The sequence below is a fragment of the Dunckerocampus dactyliophorus genome, chromosome 13 (assembly GCF_027744805.1).
Source record: "Dunckerocampus dactyliophorus isolate RoL2022-P2 chromosome 13, RoL_Ddac_1.1, whole genome shotgun sequence".
Taxonomy (NCBI): Eukaryota; Metazoa; Chordata; class Actinopteri; order Syngnathiformes; family Syngnathidae; genus Dunckerocampus; species Dunckerocampus dactyliophorus.
This window is the reverse complement of record NC_072831.1, coordinates 1,768,739-1,789,207: the sequence shown is the minus strand read 5'-3', so window position 1 is coordinate 1,789,207 and position 20,469 is coordinate 1,768,739. Positions and strand designations below refer to the sequence as shown.

Sequence of the window (20,469 nt, the reverse complement as noted above, 5' to 3'; positions counted from 1 at the left end):
TGGGCGGAGCGAGATAAATATTCATGTATCGATACCAAGGATTGTATCAGTATTGAATCGGTACTAACGCAATTGTTGATATTGTGGTATTCATATATTGTTATATTGTTTACAAAGTCAAGGAATAAAGACAGAGGAGGGCTTTGAGGGATTTAAAGGATATTTTAATGATAATAATTTAATTTAATTTAATGGAATTTTTTAAAGTCAAAAATTATTCTGGAAATAATTATTAATACATTTAAATAATTTTACCAAATAGAAAAGCAATACATACAAAGTACAAATGTTTTATGTTTCCATATGTAACCCACCCTCCTTCGCACCGCCCTCTCCGGGTCTCAATCACTGTAGTGTACATTCGCAATGGGAGGCAAAAGCGCTGACCACGCGGCCAAAAGACCAGACAGTCCGCGTGTTCAGCACAGCTCTCAAGGCAGAGGGAGTGAGGTTTTACCAACGTACACATGCGCAGCCTCACAGGCTGGCATCTGTTACACATAATTTTCTTATAATTATTTAAATCTATGGAATTTTATAGAATATATGCATTTTTGCCTATGTGTCCAGACTTTAGTGACAGCCTGTAGTTTTCAATTATGCCCCCCAGCGTCTGTGAGCGGCAGGGGATTGAATATACTGTATCTCCTCTGGTGATGCATAATGTCATACATTTCAGGGGGTTTTTAGCAAGCAATTGTGTGCAAGTCAAGTCAGTATGAACACTTATCTCTGGAACCAAGGGCAAATTCTAGGGTGTCCAAAGTCCGGCCCAGGGGCCATTTGCAGCCCCCAGGTTTATTTTTTTAAATTGGCCTGTGGCATTTTCTGAAAATGCAGTTCAAAAAGAGAACTGTATTTTGTATTTTCGCCCCCTGCTGAGCTCCGCTGATTTGTTCAGAATTCTTTGTTAATTGCTGAGACACGGAGAAGGGGTACAATGAAATAAACCTACTGCTAATTTTGTGAAGTGACAACATAATGTATAGGGCCGTCGAATATGATTCGTTAAGATTTTGTTCCTAGTCAACTAATCGTCCAGTGTTGTTGTGTTTTGGCTCATGTGGATCCCTACAAATAAAGAGGTCTGTCCAACTTTTCCCACTGCAAAGAAACTAAGGCTAAAACACTCAGATCAACAAATAAACATGGTAAGTGTGCAACAACACAACCTTCATTTATTTAGTGACACACATAGCAAGATGAACAGCCATGATTTCGGGAAGTGGCCATATCACACATTAGGAAAGTGCACATAAAATAGGAACAACAAGGCTTGAAAAGCAACAACTTGCCAAAACTCTGTTAGCAGCCTCATTCCTTGCATTAAAGGAAAACTGCACTTTTTTTGGAATTCTGCCCATCAGCCACAATTGTTATGTTAGACATGACGCAGCTAAGCATGTACATAATGGGACGCACCTAGTCCGCCTATAAAGCTTCCAAAAAACGCCAACAATGCACCATTTCCATAATGTGACCTGCATATCAACCAAGCCACAGCGACATTGTTATTATTATTGTTATTAACATTTTTTACACTGAAGAACTATTGGTGTAGTGACACCTCGCCACACCACACCGGCTAGCTGCTAGTCAGCTAGCGACAGGCTACTCACTCATCGAACGTCAGGCCACTACCATAAGTTAACGCTACGTATTGGAACTGCCGCCACTGCTGCTGTGTTTTTGTTTATGAGTTTGGAAAAGTTAACGCTAGGTGTAGTGTTCCCTTCTATGTTGCTATGTGATATCAACGCGCCCAGGAAAGAACTTCTGCTAAAGTGACCAAAATACGGCAAAATAGGATACGTGTTACATGTTATGACTGTACCTGTTACTTCATGCTTACAGCATGGATTTAAAACCATAAAACCTTGTTTGGGGTTTTTGGAGGTGTTTTAATAGCTGGCTTGTGTGTGTCTCATTCTGTGCATTAATGAGCTGCTTCTTTTTTACCCGTTTTATATCTTTAGAACGCACAGAAAAGAGAATCATATCAAATCAAATCAAAGTTTATTTGGATAGCACCTTACAACATCCCAATGGTGCCCAAAGTGCTTCACAAGAGTAAAAACAGGTTATAGCAAATGAGAACAGGGTAAGAGCGAATAAAAAACAACTAAAACAAAATTAAAATTAAAAATACCAGCACAGAATCACAACTAAAATACTGTACATATAATCATCATGTTTTATAAGCCAGTCTGAATAAATAACTTTTTAAAAGAGATTTAAAAACTGACAACTCTGTAGTAGATCGTAGCACAGGTGGAAGGGAGTTCCAAAGTGTGGAGGCAAACGCAGCAAAAGCGCGATCCCTCCATTTTTTATCCTTGTGACTACTAATGTTGTGTGTTGAGAGCTGCGCAGGGCCCTGGCGTGGTCACGGACAGTTAAAAGCTCAGCCAAGTATGCTGGAGCAAGGCCGTTAATGGCCTTGAACACAAATACAAGGACTTTAAAATGGATTCTAGACTGTACCGGGAGCCAGTGGAGAGAACGGACAACTGGAGTGATATGGGCGTATTTTGGAGCTTTAGTAAGAAGACAAGCAGCTGTGTTTTGTACCAACTGGAGCCTGTGGAGGAGGGACTGTCAGGGTTCACTTCCTGTCCCTGCCACCTGTTCTTCCTCGCCTTCTCTTGGGCGTATTCTTTCCCGTTTCAGGAGCCCTTTCTCCGGCAGAAGGCGGGACTACTGGGCGCACCTGTCTCTGATGAGCCAGCACATCCTTTTTAAGCAGATGGACTGCACCTGGGAGATGCTGGATTATTCCTAAATGGTTTGTGCCACATACACGGACAGTTGTCTTCTGGCTCTTTGGACTTTACTCCTTTGTTACAGTTTTGGTGGACCTCTTTTTCCAATCCTGTGGTCCAACTTACCCTGTGTCTCCCAGAAGGTGTGCCCAGTGCTGCCGGCCCTCCAGGCGAGATCTCCCTCGGCTCTCTTCCAAGTGTGTCCTTCATGGTGCCTTTTTGTTCAGCCTCCTGACTCCCGCACCATCGCCTTTTGTTCTGTTTGTTCTGTTTTTGTTCTTACCTGTCCATCTGCCTCCTGCCTCTGCATCTGGGGTCCAACATCCGCTGAACGTAACAGGGACTGATTTACTCCAGTGTACTGTAGAGGGCATTACAATAATCAAGCCTCGAGCTGATGAAAGCATGAATCGCTTTTTCAAGATCTGTACTTGATAAAAAGGGCTTGACCTTTGCCAGGAGCCTGAGGTGGAAGAAACTTGCTCTGACCACAGAACTCATTTGCTTGTCAAACTTTAGACTGTTAGACTGCAGGAGCAAAAAGAGGGGTGGTGATGTTAAAACTTGGTTCACTGTGTGGTGAATCGGTGTAAAATCAATGTCGTCTGTTTTTCCTTCATTTAAATGAAGAAAATTCTGAGACAGGCATTGGTTGATGTCATGAAGGCGGCAATGGAGGGGATCTAGTGCGTTCTTGTCACTGAGCATTGCTGGTAGGTAGAGCTGTACGTCATACGGCAAAAAATGAAAATGGATATTGTGTCTGGAGATGATTGGTCCTAATGGTAGCGTGTATGGTGAAAATAAGGTAGGCCCAAGGATGGAAACCTGGGGCACGCCAGAAGAGGGGAGCGGTTGTAAAGACATACTTGTACATACTCTCACAGAAGTCCAAGGAATGCTCAGGTCGTTAGTTTGTATGCTCACACTTGAAAAGTTAGAGGGAACATTGGTCCTAACCCCTAAGATGAACTAAGTGTGAATGTGATGTGTGCAGAACCCAGTCATGTGCATGGTCTCCTTCATGGACACCCGCTTGAACATCCTGCCTGGAACAAACGATCTCCAGACTCCTCCCAGCTGAGCGGCCAGGAGATCTGCCAGATGAAGGAGAAGATCGGGAAGCTTTGTGCAACAAGAAAATGGGCCCGCAGAACATCACGGTACAGTGATGTGTGTGTGTGTGTGTGTGTGTGTGTGTGTGTGTGTGTGTGTGTGTGTGTGAGTGTGAGCCAGACACGGCCTTTCACCTTCTTCTTGTAGAAGGGTCTAGAATGATGACGAAGATGATTCAAAGAGGAGCTCTGACTCTCTGAGGATGAAGGTTACATGTTACACATCACACGTGTGTGTTACTGACATAGCGACTGTGTCTCCACAGGTAAGGAGTGTGTGGACAACCTGAACCAGGAAGACGACATGGACAAGCTTGTGTCATCCTTGTGGGAGCTGGATAGTGTAAGTGTAACTAACCCTTGTCATGTGATGACATCTTGCTGTTCACACACATTAACTTGTGTGTGTGTGTGTGTGTGTGTAGGTGGCAGTGCGCAACCCGGAGACACACAGCTACAAGGTCGCCTACAAAGATTCATTGTCTCATTGCACAGAGTGAGTGAGTGAGCGTGCACACACACACACACACACACACATTCATGCACATCTCCATCTCCAGCAAATGCTTCTCTGCTGGCCTAAACACTATCAGACCCAGTGAGTGACATGTAGTGTTCTACACTGGCCATTAGGTGTCAGTAAGTGTAATGTTGAGTGAGATACACAAGCACCAGACTTGATTGCTTTGAATGATCACACAGCAGGCGCAATAATCCCGAATAAAAATCCCTCATAAAAACATGTGCTACTGTTGGGGCCATAACCACGCCTTCAATTCTCCATAAATGGTCAATGCGCAGTGGCTCATGAATGCGGCGTCCATATTTAATGACCCTTGGTTGCAATTCACTCTGAATCATGGCTGCTGAGAAGCCGAAGACACAGCAGTGGCATGACAAGAGGAAGATGAGCGAGTCCGTAAGTGGAACGGGGCGCACTGTGGCAGAACAAAACAAAAACAAGTTTCTAGTGAGCCTGTTTGTACATTTTTCCGAATTGATACCACATTTTAGATAAGCTTAGCAAAATCTCTTCCATTTCGAGGTCGACGCAATGACTCCAATGGGGGTGAAGTTATGTTGAAAATGAATTGCTGTTATTCCAGACGGATAGTTTAAAAATATTTAACTTCATGATGACATGAGCGCCATGAGAATATTAGGTATATCGGAACTAATGTGTTATTTCAAAGCACAACAAATGGAAAGGCCATCATTTAGGAAAGAGGATTTTACGCACACGGCCCTGACACTGTCCTCACAAATAAAGGCTGTGGTTGGACAAATAAATGTTGCTGTTGATGGCATACTTTACATATGCAGCAAATAACTTGATTTTGTTTTATAAACTGTCCAAAGAAAAGCAAGAAAGGGAGCACTAAGGATATTAGCTCTGCGTCTCTTAATACCTAGAATGATTTAATTGACAACCTGATGTTTGTTATCATTAATAACGGAACACATAATGTTATCATGGCTATAAAATAAAACAAGTATTCAAGTTGTCTTTTTCACGTATCTTTTAGTGGGGATACTAGACGCTGGTGTGTAATGGTGTCATCCATCCATCTTTTTTATACCCCTTCTCCTCATTAGGGTCGCGGGCGTATGCTGGAACCTATCCCAGCTGACTTTGGGCGACAGGCGGGGTACACCATGGACTGGTTGCCAGCCGTAATGGTGTTTATGATAAATGATATCCATCATAGTGTCATGTCAAATAACAACACTTTCCACAAATGGTTTAAGCCAAGAACGGCGTGATGTTTTCATGCAAAGATGGATAAATCTTTACTGGCTTCCACTGCATGTTTGTTTCTAACAAATGAGTTCACTTCACCACTTACAATGTGCGTGGCCTTTTTTCCATGTCCCCAAAAGGTGCGTATGCCAGCTACAAAGGTGCCGTTGCGGTGCGCACATTCTCACGTCAAGTTGTGTGTTTATAGGTACCATACTTGCCGTGGAAAACGGTGTACGCAACGTTTTGGCCCCATTTTGTGCCTACGCAAGCTTCATGAATAAGGCCCCTGACCAGCTTTGACAAGAGAAGGTCTTGGTTCCTGTAGCTTTCAGGGATCCTCAGCTTGAGGCTGCGGCCTCTTTAAAGTAAGCAAGCGTAATGAGCGTTAAAGACACACTCAGTAACACGTGTTTCTCACACACCAAACACAGCAAGTCTCTGAAGGCTTGGAAGACACTCAAAATGCTTCTTTTTTTTACTTTGAAAATGATTAGGAGTGCTTGAGAAAGTTGGAAAAGAAAACGTTTTGACAACATGAGGACTTCTGAACAAGCTTATTGCACACCACAGCAGCAACACAACCAATGTAGTAACGGAAAGGCTCATACGGCCTTAGCCCCTAACCCAGGGGTGTCCAAACTTTTTCTACCGAAGGCCACTAATAGAAAAGTCAGAGAATGCCGGGGCCATTTTGACATTTTAATACTTTGTATTTTTTAAAAAGACTAAAAAAAGATGTTTTATATGTATTTAAAGACAACAAGCTTGGTTTTAAGGTGGCAAAGCTGATGAACACATATTGTTACATCTTTTTTCTCTTTGTTTCAATTTTTTGGAAATTTTAATTTCTAAAATGTGTCGCGGGCCAGTAAAAAACGAGCTGCAGCTCACAAATGGCCCCCGGGCCATAGTTTGGACACCCAGCCCTAACCCCTAAGAGGAATTCACTGTGGATGTCATGTCTGCAGAGATGTGTGCGTAGGGCGTGTGTAAGAACATTCCCGCGCAAAGTTTGCGATTTACCCACTCGTACTCGTGCGCAGGAAAATACGTACATTTATGCACAACTCTTACATCTGTATAAACAGAACCTAGTGGTAGAACAGTGAAACTACAAATAGCTATGACTGTACCTGTCCAGTGCAGGCCATATCATCTTGCTACGTGCTTCACAACTTGACCATCAAACAAGGAACCGCCCCTCCGCCCAGAGGCCAAACCCAGTGCCTGCCCCTGAAGTTTGTTTACACCACATTGCGCAACACTAATGCGCAGGCTACAGGATCACTGCAAGGAGATAATAGCATACAGCAAGCTATCAAGCTAACTAGTTTGCCTCCAAGTTATTTCTTCGAAACTTTAGAAAGTATTTCAAACGGAGTGTGGGAGATGTACAAAGAAAGAAAGCAAAAATGTACCACTTCCACACGGAATGGGAGGCCAACTCTATTTCACTCTGCATCCGTAAGCGGACTTAAAGCAGTGCAAGTTAAGGTAATGTAAGGTAATATCTCATCAATGTAACATTACTGGTGCCTATTGACAAGAATACTACATATGACTTGTCTTTGAATATTTGGACTGATAATAGGCCATAGTTGACCACTAAACAGCCATCATTTACGAATTACTTCATTTTTGAAAAACCCGGATAGGGCGAGGGAGTGATGTTTGAACCGCGATGGAGCGAGAGACGACTGTGTAACTTGTTCCTCAACCAAATTTTCCAAAAATGACAACTCATTTTGTTTGTTTGTTCCTTACAACTTTAAAAATAACAACACATATTTTTGTCTGACAGGAAAACTGCACCCATCATCGCAATTCTTATGTGAAACATGAATACAGTGTTCCCTCGTTTAACACAGGAGTTAGGTTCCAGAAAATACCCGTGTTAAGTGAAACCGTGTCATAGAAGTTTTTTCGTTCATGATATATGTTTTTGCTTACAGGATATAAACGTTTTCCTCTTCTTCCTCATCCTCGCTTGATGGCTTCGTGAGTCAGCGGATGTGAGTGGGCATCAATCAGGGCATTCGTGTCATCAGGAGTCATATCATTAAAGCATTGTGAGTTCTGTCGGGGAGGAACAAACTTACAGTATTAAAGTATTACGAACAGCTATTTGGACAATTATGTAAATTAGGCAGTCCCTACAGTCCCTTAGACAATCGGGACGCAGAACACAACGTGTGTTCTCCCTTAGCGAATCAGGACGCAGAATAAAATGGGCGTTCATACACTGTAAAAAAAAAAAAAAAGCTCATTGCACACAAAAAAAACCTGTGTAACAGCGAGTCCGCATATAGTGAACCGCGTTGTAGAGAGGGAACACTGTACACATTTTTTCCTCCTTTCAGTCCGTTCTAAAGATAGAAAAACAGCTAAAAACACGCAGCGAAGAATGCACGTAATGGGACGCACCTATTCCGCATATAAAGCCTTGTGAAAAATAACTTTAAAAAATCACCAACAATGCTCCATTTGCATAATTTCACCTGCATATTAACCAAATGTTACTGGCTTAGTGATGCCGCGGGCAAAATAGGGTTTTTGGAGGTGTAATAATAGGTGTGTCCCAATACGTCAGTGGTTCGCAATTATTTTCTGCCATGCCCCCACCAGGGGACAGAAATGCTTTTGCACCCCCCCGATTTGAAATACGATTGAGAAACTGATCATATATATTTGTTTATCTGTTCTGTAGAGGCCGAACCCAAAACTGAAACCTGTGAAAAGCAACAAAATGGATAGCATTCATACATGTTGGCAAGTCTGCACTAATATTGAAAGTCCTCCCTGCTTCTCAGGCCCCCCCTGACAGTTCACTGCGCACTCCCAGGGGAGCCTGCCCCACTGCAGTGTGAGAAGCACTGCATTATGTGCATAATTACCTGCCTCCTTTTAGCTGTTTTTATAACTTTAGAACGCACAGAAAAGAGAAAGACGTGTTCATGTCTCACATAAGGATTGTGGATGATGGGCAAAATAAAAAGCTTTCCTTTAATTTTTTTTTTTTTTTTTTTTTTTTTTTTTTTTTTAACCCCTGTCCTGTCCAGCCTTTAAAGCAGATAGAATTGTATACCTAAATGCCGTCAAGTGCTCAACAGATTTACTCTGCCAGAGAGAAGTGTGATATACACTTCCCCTGTCATACAAAATTTATTCGACCTTGATGCTTGTTATAAAGCAAATTTGGAGCGACCGGACCGGAGCAGGAGGGGACAGAGAAGAAGAGAAAAGGAAAAAGGGGGGGGGGGCGAGAGGGGACAAAAACAAAAAAAAGAGAGACAAGAGACAAGGACAACAGCAGCAACAACAACAATTGTGACAGAACAACAGAAACATACAGAACGACATCAGCAAATAAATGTCCGTGACAACTATAAAGACGAACAAGGATAAAGGACAAATCAATATCAACAACCACAATGACAAAGCTGTCAATGACAATCAGACATAATAGCAGTCATGAAATGATGAACTATGACAGTGATCACAATGACAATACTGCATTGAAACAGTCGCACACAATAGCAGTCATGAAATGATGAATTATGATAGTGATCACCATGATAATACCGCATTGAAACAGTCACACATAACTGTAGTAATGAAATGATTATCCATGATAGTGCATAGAATCAAAGTTACTGTAATGCACATCATTGTAAAAAAAAAAAAAAAAATACATATACACACATATATACATACATACACATACATACACATATATATATACATATATATATACATATACATATATATATATATATACACACACATACCGCACATACACACATATATATATATATAGTCATACTGCTGAAATCACCGTCGCTGTAATAAAACCAACAACATAATAACACCCTGGTTAACTCAGTGAGTAATGTGGGGAAGTACGTATGTACTGTGAGTGTGCATATGTACAGGTATCTCTGTATGTAAGGAAGACTTCATATATATATAAAGGTGCAGGAATGTGTGGGCGTGTGATTGTCACTGAGAGTGCATGAAAGGAAAGGGGCCGCCTTCCACCTCCCAGAGAGTCCCGCCCCAAATAGCAAGGCCGGGCCCCGGCCGCCAGAAGGCCACCAGGCCCATAGGGGCAGGCAGCACAAAGATCAGTGCCCCAAGAGCCAGCCCAGAGAGCCCCCCCCCCGGGAAGACCAGTAAGGGGCCGAAGAGAGGTAATCCCAGCCAAGGACAGGGCGCCAGCGGGCCGGAGGACTGCCAACCCCTGAGACCAGCGAGAGATCACACCCCACAAAGGCAGACGGGTACCGGGGGCCACAAACCGGCAGGCCCAGAGACGCCTCCACAGCCGGAAAGAAGCCCGCCCGCGCCGGAAGCGCCAATTCCCGCCCACCGCCACCCCCACCCCCAGGGAGCGGAGCCCGGCCCGCCCCGGGCCAACCCCCGCCCGACCCCCGACACAGGGCCGCCCCGCCAAGGGATGCAGGAGGCACACCCTCCACCCACCCGGCGGAGGCACGGGCGGCAGAGATGTATCGCCCAGCACCTGACCCCACGGAGCAAACCCCTGTATGCCCCCCCCCAAAATAAATAACTAAAATAAATAAATAAATAAAAATACACACACGCACGCACATACACACTCCTACGCACCCACACACACGCACATAAACACTCCTACGCACAAACACACCCCTATGCGCACGCTCATACACCCTCTTACTTACTCAAGCGCGCACACACACACACACACACACAGTGGTCGACTGCCCGACACCCGGAAGCCCCACCCTATCCCCCGTTGGTAACCCAAGGAGCAGCGGAGCCGGGGACCCCGGGGTCCCAGACATACGACTCAGAACCCAGGGGCGGAGAGCGCAGACCGCCGGGGAGCAGGAAGACACCCGGCCACACCCCCCCAGCGGTAGGACGCCGCCAGCGAGGCAGACAGGGGAGTCAGCGAGGAGGAGAGCGGGAAACCGAGCAGGCAGGCGGGAAAACGGGCGAGCAGCCAGGCGAACCACCACACAGCGCCAACCGACACCCGCGGGCCAGCAAACCCCGAAGAGAGAGCGGGAGCACCACACCCCAAGCCGCAGGGAGGCCAAGCACCAGAGCCGAGAAGGCAAGACCAGCAGCCGACCAGCCGACGGCCCCCACAAACCACCAGAAGCCAGACCAGCCACATGCCACCAGAGCCGACAGCGCACCACCCGCGCACCGGAGCCCCACCCCCGACAAGCCCACAGACAGACCGGGGGAGGCGAGGACACAGACAGCGGCCCGGCAGCGCACAAAGCGCAATGGCGACAGACGCCCAAGCGCCCGGCAGAGCACGACCCCCCCCAGCGAGCCCGGCCCCAGGGCACCCGCCCCCCCACCCCCACCCCGCCACCCAGGCCCACAGTACCCGCAAGCATGACCAAGCCCAACCCACCAGCTGGCCCGGCGCCCCAGCAGCCGCCACAGCGCAGCAACCACCGGCCGCCGCGACAGCACACGGGCCACCCGAAGCACCAGCACCGCCCCCCGGAGACCGCCGAACCCGCCCCAAGAGCGCAGAGGCGCCCGCGGCACGTGTCAGTCCAGGGGGGGCACCGCAAGCCGCCCCCCCCCCCGGCGCAAGCCCCGGCATCAACAGGCCCCAGAGGGCCACCCCAGGGAAGGGCAGGCGAACCAGACAAGGGCACCCCACAGGCCAGGCCGCCCCGGGCGAGCCACCGCGACGGCCAGGCCGACCCTGGCGGGCAGACGCCGAGGTGCACAAGGCACCCCAATCCAGCCCGCCCCACCCGTGTATGTGATAAGGTGTGATAGTGTCTATGATGCAATTAAAAAATAAATAAATAAATAAATAAATAAAATAAAATAAAAGAGGATGGTGTATCTGTGTGCATGTATATGGAGTGTGTAGTGTGTAGTGTAGTGTGGATGATAGCTAATGATGCAATTAAAATCGGGGGACAGCTGCCGCTCGGAGGGCCCCTCACCTGGCCAGCCCCCCCAAACCCTAAGTGTCTACTCTGCGATTAAAATTGGGGGGCAACAGGTCAGTGGCACAGCAGGAGCAAAGGAGCCCCGCAAGGCAGCTCCCCTCCCCAATCACGCCCGACCGTAGGCCACCCCCCAATGTCCTATATATATGTGAGGTGGTGCAGTGGCACAGGAAGGACGGGGGCCCCACACCCCAACGCCGCCCAAACCGAGCAGGGGGGGGACCAAGGACACATGACCGACCGGCCGCCCACCACAGCCCAGGCTCGGGCGTGCCGCAGGACACACCACAGGCCCTACCCGGCCCGCCAGGATGCCCAGTCCGGCCCACCCAACCCCCCAGAGGCGATACCCCCAGCGCCCCCCAACACCGGAGCCCCACCGGAGGTAGCGTTCACAGCGCCACCCCCAAACCGCCAAACACCACGGACAAGCCACACGCCCCCAAGGCAGATCCGACCGCCACCAGGACAGCGGGAGCCGCGCCCACGCGCCCCCCGCATACCACCACGGCCGGCAAGGGAGCAACACCACGACGACCACAAGAGCACCGGACCCCACATAGAGCGGAGCACGGCCGCACCCACGAAGCACGCAGGCCAGAGGCGCCAGGGAGGGACAGAGAAGCAAGCACCGCACGACCGGGCCCGCGAGAGGAGCGGCCCCCCGCCCGGCGCCCAAGCAGATGCCCCCGCCCGCCCCGCCCCCCGCCACGCCACAGACCGGCCACCGCCCCACCCCCCGCCCATCCACCAACACGCCAAGGGGGAAACCCCGGAGGGAGGGAGACAACCGCCGGCCCGGAAGCAAGGACCAGCCTGACACCAGCAGGCAGCAGGGACCGCCCGCCAGCCCCCCGCCAGCCCGACCCCCAAGCCCCCGGCCAAAGCCACCCCCCGACCGCCCCACCCCGGAGCAAGCATCCTCCCGCCGATCCCGGGAAGCACCACGCAGATGGACACCACGCCGCCCGCCCCCACGCGCAACCCGCCCACGGCCCCCACACGCCCCACCCACCGAGCCACAGCGGCCCCGTCCCTGAGGGGAGAAAGCAAGGGATCCCCCCCACCCCAGCACCACGCACCCCCCACCCCGAGCCCAAACCGCACATCCGCGACCCCCACCTCCGCGCCCCCCGTCACCCGGGGGACAGCCACAGGCGCCGGAGGATAACAGGCAGCTCCCACCTATCACACATACACCACACACATAAATCAGTGAAATAAAATAAAATAAAATAAAATAATTTAAAAAAATAAAATAAAAATAAATAAATATAAAGGGGCAACCCAAACCACCCTCCCACCCAGGGGAGATGGGCGCGGGTGCCTGAGCCCAGCTGCCCCCGCGCCCCCACCAGGGGGAGAGGCCGGCCCCCACACCCCACACCGGACGGCCCCACGCGGCAGCCGAGCAGGAGGGCCCAGGGCAGTCCCCGCCCCACCCCCAGAGGCAAAGGAGGCGAGGGAGAGCCAGCGCCACCAGCCGCACACGGGCCCCCCCAGCAGCAGTAGGCGCCCGGCACCCGCAGGATGCAGCACCCCATCCACCCACCACCCCGGAGGCCAACCAACGCCGCCCCCTGGGCGACCCCCCCGACCCCGCCCCCGCCCCATCACCCGACCCGGACCCCTCCCCACCCCCACCCACCAGCCCCCCCAGGCAGGCAGCCCAGCAAAGAAGACCCGGGACACCAAGCCCGCCACCGTCCGCCCCCGAGGTACCAGGCCCACCCAGCGACCAGGACCACACCCCACGCCAGATGAACGAGACCCCCAGGGGCAGAGACAGATGCCCTCACCCCCCTGAGAGTCAGGTCAGGGAATTAATTATTGGTGCCCATATAGACTGAAATTCTGACATTTGTTCTTTAGATTCAGCAGACATTCTCTCCATAGCTATATGATCTAACAAAAGATTTTTGTAAAGAGCTATGTTCAGTTTCTTCCTTGATTTCCAATTGATGAGAATGGTTTTCTTGGCGATGCTTAATGCAGTGATGAGAAGCTGTGTTTGATTTGTTTCTACATCAATTGTGGAGAGATCGCCCAGCAGGCATAGTAAAGGAGAGGTAGGAATGGAGAACCCAAGTGCCAAAGATAGGTACTCACACACTCCGTGCCAAAAATTTTTAATGGGAGCACAGGTCCACATGGAGTGTAAGTAGTCATCTATTCTATGGTCTGAGCAGTGTGTACAGATGTTAGAGTCAGTTAAGCCCATTCTAAACATTCTATGTCCTGTGTAGTGTACTCTATGAAGGATTTTAAACTGAATCAGCTGTAGGTTGGGATTATTGATTAACCGGGAAGCATTAAGACATATTTGCTTCCAAAATTCAGGGTCACAGCTTGTAGATAAATCTGAGCTCCATTTGGAGATTGGTACTCCAATTGTGTTGTCATTTTTTGAAAGTAGAATATATAATTTAGATAATGTTTTAGGGGCAGATATTTTTAAAAATTGGTCAATAGTGGTATTGCTTTCCCATGATATGGTCCTGAAACTTGCTTTAATTATGGATTTAATTTGTATGTATTCAAGAAATTTGTTATGATTTATTCCATACTGTGTAACAAGGTCGTTAAATGAGATAAAGTTGTTTCCTATAATTATATTTTTCATACAACTTATTCCTTTTTCGTGCCATGTTGGGAAATTTAATGGTTTCTTTTTAAGCAAGATGTCAGGATTATTCCAGATGGGAGTGTATTGGCAAGGAGTGAGCGAGAATTTTGTTATTTTTAAAAATTCCCACCAAGCTGTCAGAGTGTTGCTTATATTTATACTTTTAAAACAATTATTTTTTTGGAGGATTTGGCTAATGAAGGGCAGGTTACAAATTGGGATTTCGTGGCTAAGTGATTGTTCTATGTCTAGCCATAAATAATCCAATGGGTTAGGGTTGATCCATTTTAAGATATACTGTAACCTGTTTGCAAGGAAGTAGTTGGAGAAGTTTGGGAGTTCTAAGCCCCCATATTCTTTAGATTTTTGTAATGTTTTGAGACTTATTCGTGCTGGCTTATTTTTCCAAAGAAATTTATTTATATATGAGTCTAATGACTTGAACCAAATTATAGATGGTTTAGTGGGGATCATGGAAAATAGATAATTAACCTTTGGTAAAATCATCATTTTCACGGTGGATACTCTGCCTGTAAGTGAGATGGGCAAGGTTCTCCAACGTGCAAGATCATCCTCTATTGACTTCAATAGTGGAGTATAATTCAAGCGGATCAGGTCTGACAGGTTGGAGGAAATGTTAATACCCAAATACTTAATGTTCCCTGAACACAGTGGTATAGAGGGGGTGCTCTGGAAACCAAAGTTAATGGGCAGTACTGTGGATTTAGACCAGTTAATGGAGTAATCTGAGAAGGTGCTATAATTGTTAATGAGTGAGATAGATTCGTGAAGTGAAGAATGTGAATTATCCAGGAAGAGTAATACATCATCAGCATAAAGACTTATCTTATGATGAACATTTGTGGTGTGGATCCCTTTAATATTTATATGTTGTCGAATTGCAGCTGCAAGAGGTTCGATAAAGATAGCAAATAGTGAGGGAGAGAGTGGACACCCTTGCCTAGTACCTCTTTGTAAAGTAAATTCTGGAGAGATGTGATTGTTGGTCCGAACAGAGGCCTTCGGGGTGTTGTATAGTATTTTAATCCATGTTCTGAATGAGTCTCCAAAGCCAAATTTATGTAGTGTTGCAAAGAGAAATTTCCAGTTTACTCTGTCAAATGCTTTTTCAGCATCCAATGAGACAATTGTGGTTTCTAAATTATGGATGATAGAGTAATCAATCAGATTGATTAGACGGCGTACATTGCTAGTTGAGTTTCTCCCCTTAATAAATCCTGATTGATCAGGGTGTATTATATGAGGGGTAACTTTTTCCAGCCTTATAGCTAACGCTTTGCATATTATTTTAAGATCTGCATTAATCAGTGAAATTGGACGATAACTGGAAGGTAGTGTTGGGTCCTTATCCGGTTTCAGCAGGAGACTGATTGTAGCTGAGTTCATGGTTGGAGGCAAGCATGAACTGTCTTTAATTTCCAAAACCATTCTAAGAAATATTGGAGATAGTAATGGCCAGAATGTTTTACAAAACTCGGCAGGGAAACCGTCAGGTCCTGGTGCTTTATTATTCGGCAACCGGTGTAGAGCGTTATGGAGTTCTATGAATGAAATGGGTACATCTAAGTTGGTCACCTGTTCGTCATTTAATTTTGGTAATTCTATGTTGTTGAGAAATGTTTCGATATCTGGGAGAGATGGTTTAATCTGAGGTGTATATAGCTTTCTATATATATAGCTAAAAGTAGTGTATATAGCTAAAAGCTTTCCTTTAAATATTTCAGCTTTATGCTACTAAAATGACAAAATTGCGACCATGGAAGGCCCAAACCTTGGCATCCATTCAGATGACCGGGGTTGTGAGGGTTTAAAGCAGGGGTCTCAAACTCAATTTCACTGGGGGCCACTGGAGGTAGAGTCTGGGAGTAGGGCTGGGAATCTCAGGGTACATCACGACACGATTTGTGACACATGGCTCACGATAACGATAAAACCTTGATACGGTGATAACGTGACACAAAAAAAATAATGTAATAGTTTGTAGTTTGCTGCATTCAGCTGGGATAGGCTCCAGCTTACCCGTGACTCTCATGAGGACATGCTGCACAAAGAATGAGACTGTTTTAGTGCAACATTATTCTCCATAGTAGTAGTTGCCCCGTGTGTGTTTACTGACCTATTACATGTTGTGCTGTCATTTTGTGTTCGCACTGCAATTGTAGGTAGTGTTCACCCCCCGCCCATCTCTATGTGATAACACCACTGTGAGTTCAGTGCTAGTGTTTACTTGACCCTGTAAGTAACACTGAACTTGCCCGGCTGTAATTACCCGCCGAAAAATATGATTTGCCGGGCCGCAAATGTGCCGTGGGCCTCAAGTTTGAGGCCCCTGAATTAGACCTTGCGGGCCGCATTTCAGTAGTCTTTCCTGTCAAGTCGCGGGCCATAAAATATGACTTGGCGGGCCACAAATGGCCCGCGGGCCACGAGTTTGAGACCCCCGGTTTAAAGGTTCAATGCGCGTGTTGTTGTGAATATCTCATTGTTCCATGACTTTGCTGGTATGAGCTCCAAATTTGAAAATGGCCACATTTTTGCACAATTGTGTTGAGTTGCATGTGGGCTGTTATTAGCAAATAAGTAGCTAAAACTGTGGAAGAATACAGTCAAGGTTTTTCCTCGTGGTGATATTGTTTCCAGCCCAGGTGATGACAACAAGGCCCTGTTGTTCATATGACACGCTCGCATGCGATGTACAACTTTGTGTTTTTGACCGACAACCGTCGTGGAGCATTGAGAAACAAGACCAGACAGCAAGACTGCAGGTTGAAGGACAAGGAGCTCACTCGCTTATTCAGCACCGGTTAGATGCTGAATGTTGCTGTTGTAAACAACAACAACGATTTTTTTTTTCCCCTGTCCTGTCCAGCCTTTAAAGCAGATAGAATTGTAGATCTAAATGCCCTCAAGTGCTCAACAGATTTACTCTGCCAGGGAGAAGTGTGATATACACTTCCCCTGTTATACAGAATTTATTTGACTTCGGTGCCTGTTATTAAGCAAATTTGGAGCAACCGGACCGGAGCAGGAGGGGACAGAGAAGAAGAGAAAAGAAAAGGGGGCGGGGGGATGAGAGGGGGACAAAAAAAGACACGAGACAAGGACAACAGCAGCAACAACAACAATTGTGACAACAAGAACAGAACAACAGAAACATACAGAACGACATCAGCAAATAAATGTCTGTGACAACTATAAAGACGAACAAGGACATAAGGACAAAAGACAAAACAATATCAACAACTACAATGACAATGCTGTCAATGACAATCACACATGATAGTAGTCATGAAATGATGAACTATGATAGTGATCACAATGATAATACTGCATTGAAACAGTCACACATAATTGTAGTAATGAAATGATTATGATAGTGAACAGAGTGACACCGCCACCCCCACCCCCAGGGAGCGGCGCCCGGCCCGCCCCGGGCCAACCCCCGCCCGACCCCCGACACAGGGCCGCCCCGCCCAGGGACGCAGGAGGCACACCCTCCACCCACCGGACGGAGACACGGGCGGCAGAGATGTATCACCCAGCACCCGACCCCACGGAGCAAACCCCTGTATGCCACCCCCCCAAATATAAATAACTAAAATAAAAAAATAAATAAAAGTACACACACACATGCACATACACACTCCTACACACCCAGGCGCGCACGTACACGCACGCACGCGCACACACACGCAAGCACACACACAGTGGTCGACTGCCCGACACCCGGAAGCCTCACCCTATCCCCCTTGGTAACCCAAGGAGCAGCGGAGCCGGGGACCCCGGGGTCCCAGACATACAGTCCAGAACCCAGGCGCGGAGAGCACGGACCGCCGGGGAGCAGGAAGACACCAGGCCACACCCTCCGAATGGTAGGACGCCGCCAGCAAGGCAGACAGAGGAGCCAGCGAGGAGGAAAGCGGGAAACGGCCGAGCAGCCAGGCGAACCACCACACAGCGCCAACCGACACCCGCGGGCCAGCAAACCTCGAAGAGGGAGCGGGAGCACCGCACCCCAAGCCGCAGGGAGGCCAAGCACCAGAACCGAGATGGCGAGACCAGCAGCAGACCAGCCGACGGACCCCACCAACCACCAGAAGCCAGAACAGCCACATGCCACCAGAGCCGACAGCGCACCACCCGCGCACCGGAGCCCCACCCCCGACAAGCCCGCAGACAGACCGGGGGAGGCGAGGACACAGACAGCGGCCCAGCAGACATGCGACAAACGCCCAAGTGCACGGCAGAGCACAACCCCCCGGCGGGCCCGGCCACAGGGCACACGCCCCAAACGAGGCACCCCAATCCAGCCCGCCCCACCCGTGTATGTTATAAGGTGTGATTGTGTCTATAATGCAATTCAAAAAATAATAAATAAATAAAATAAAATAAAAGAGTACAGCTATGAAGAGCTGGTCTCTGTGTACCTGAGGGGTGTATCTGTGTGCATGTATATGATAGGGGTGTATGTGGATGATAGCTAATGATGCAATTAAAATCGGGGGACAGCTGCCGTTCGGAGCTGGGGGGCAACAGATCAGTGGCACGGCAGGGGCAAAGGAGCCCCGCAAGGCAGCTACCCTCCCCAACCACGCCCGACCGTAGGCCACCCCCCAAAGTCCTATATGTATGTGAGGTCGTGCAGTGGCACAGGAAGGACGGGGGCCCCATACCCCAACGCCGCCCAACTGAGCAGGGGGGGACCAAGGACACATGACCGACCGGCCACCCACCACAGCCCAGGCTCGGGCGAGCCACAGGCCGCAGGACAAACCACAGGCCCTACCCGACCTGCCAGGATGCCCAGTCCGGCCCACCCAACCCCCCAGAGGCGATACCCCCAGCGCCCCCCAACACCGGAGCCCCACCGGAGGTAGCGTCCACAGCGCCACCCCCAGACCGCCCACGGACCAGCCACACGCCCCAAGGCAGATCTGACCGCCACCAGGACAGCGGGAACCGCGCCCCCCGCATACCACCACGGCCGGCAAGGGAGCAACACTACGACGACCACATGAGCACCGGACCCCACATAGAGCAGAGCACGGCCACACACACGAAGCACGCAAGCCAGAGGCGCCAGGGAGGGACAGAGAAGCAAGCACCACACGACAGGGCCCACGAGAGGAGCGGCCCCCCCGCCCGGCGCCCAAGCAGATGACCCCGCCCGCCCCGCCCCCCGCCACGCCGCAGACCGGCCACCACTCCACCCCCAGTCTATCCACCAACACGCCAAGGGAGAAACCCCGGAGGGAGGGAGACAACCGCCGGCCAGGAAGCAGAGACCAGCAAGATACCAGCAGGTAGCAGGGACCGCCAGCCAGCCCTCCGCCAGCCCCACCCCCAACCCCCCGGCCAAAGCCACCCTCGACCGCCCCACCCCGAAGCAAGCATCCCCCCGCCGATCCCGGCCAGCGCCACGCAGAAGAACACCACGCCGCCCGCCCCCACGCGCACCCACACGCCCACCCGCCCGCGGCCCCCACACCCCCCGCCCACCAAGCCACAGCGGCCTCGTCCCTGACGGCCCCCCCGATCCCGCCCCCACCCTATCACCCGACCCGGACCCCTCCCCACATCCACCCACCAGCCTCCCCAGGTAGGCAGCCCAGCAAAGAAGACCCGGGACACCAAGCCCACCCCCGCCTGCCCCCGAGGTACCAGAGCCCCGCAGCGACCAGGACCACACCCCATGCCAGATGAACGAGACCCCCAGGGGCAGTGACAGATGCCCTCACCCCTCCGAGAGTCAGGTCAGGGAATTAATTATTGGTTATTAATTATCTGAGCAGTGTGTACAGATGTTAGAGTCAATTAAGCCCATTCTAAACATTCTATGTCCTGTGTAGTGTACTCTATGGAGGATTTTAAACTGAATCAGCTGTAGGTTGGGATTATTGATTAACCGGGAAGCATTAAGACATATTTGCTTCCAGAATTCAGGGTCACAGCTTGTAGATAAATCTGAGTTACATTTGGAGATTGGTACTCCGATTGTGTTGTCATTTTTTTTTTTGATCAGAAATATTTTTATTGAATTTTGACAAAGTAAAAAACAAATACACACAATGTTTGCTGCTAGTTTAGGCAGAGAACGAGAGAGAGAAAAGAAAACAGAAAACAGCAACACAAACAAAAAACCCCAACACAAAAAACACCCACAAAGTAAGCCACACACAGCCCAAAAAAGACAGAAGTCCGAGTTTGGTAGGACAACCAAATGCAAAAC

At 48.9% G+C, this 20,469-nt stretch overlaps 1 long non-coding RNA gene across 2 annotated transcripts; it reads left to right on the top strand.

Annotated features, from left to right (window-relative positions):
- Positions 1-3,763: 3,763 nt before the first annotated feature.
- Positions 3,764-7,853, top strand: LOC129192970 (uncharacterized). Of its 2 annotated transcripts, none has more exons than XR_008573527.1 (4): positions 3,764-3,925; positions 4,144-4,220; positions 4,303-4,373; positions 7,574-7,853. It is a non-coding gene; the product is annotated as an uncharacterized LOC129192970 (long non-coding RNA). The 2 variants fall into 2 exon arrangements; XR_008573528.1 differs by lacking the exon at positions 7,574-7,853 and adding an exon at positions 5,827-6,176.
- The last annotated feature ends 12,616 nt before the right edge of the window (positions 7,854-20,469 follow it).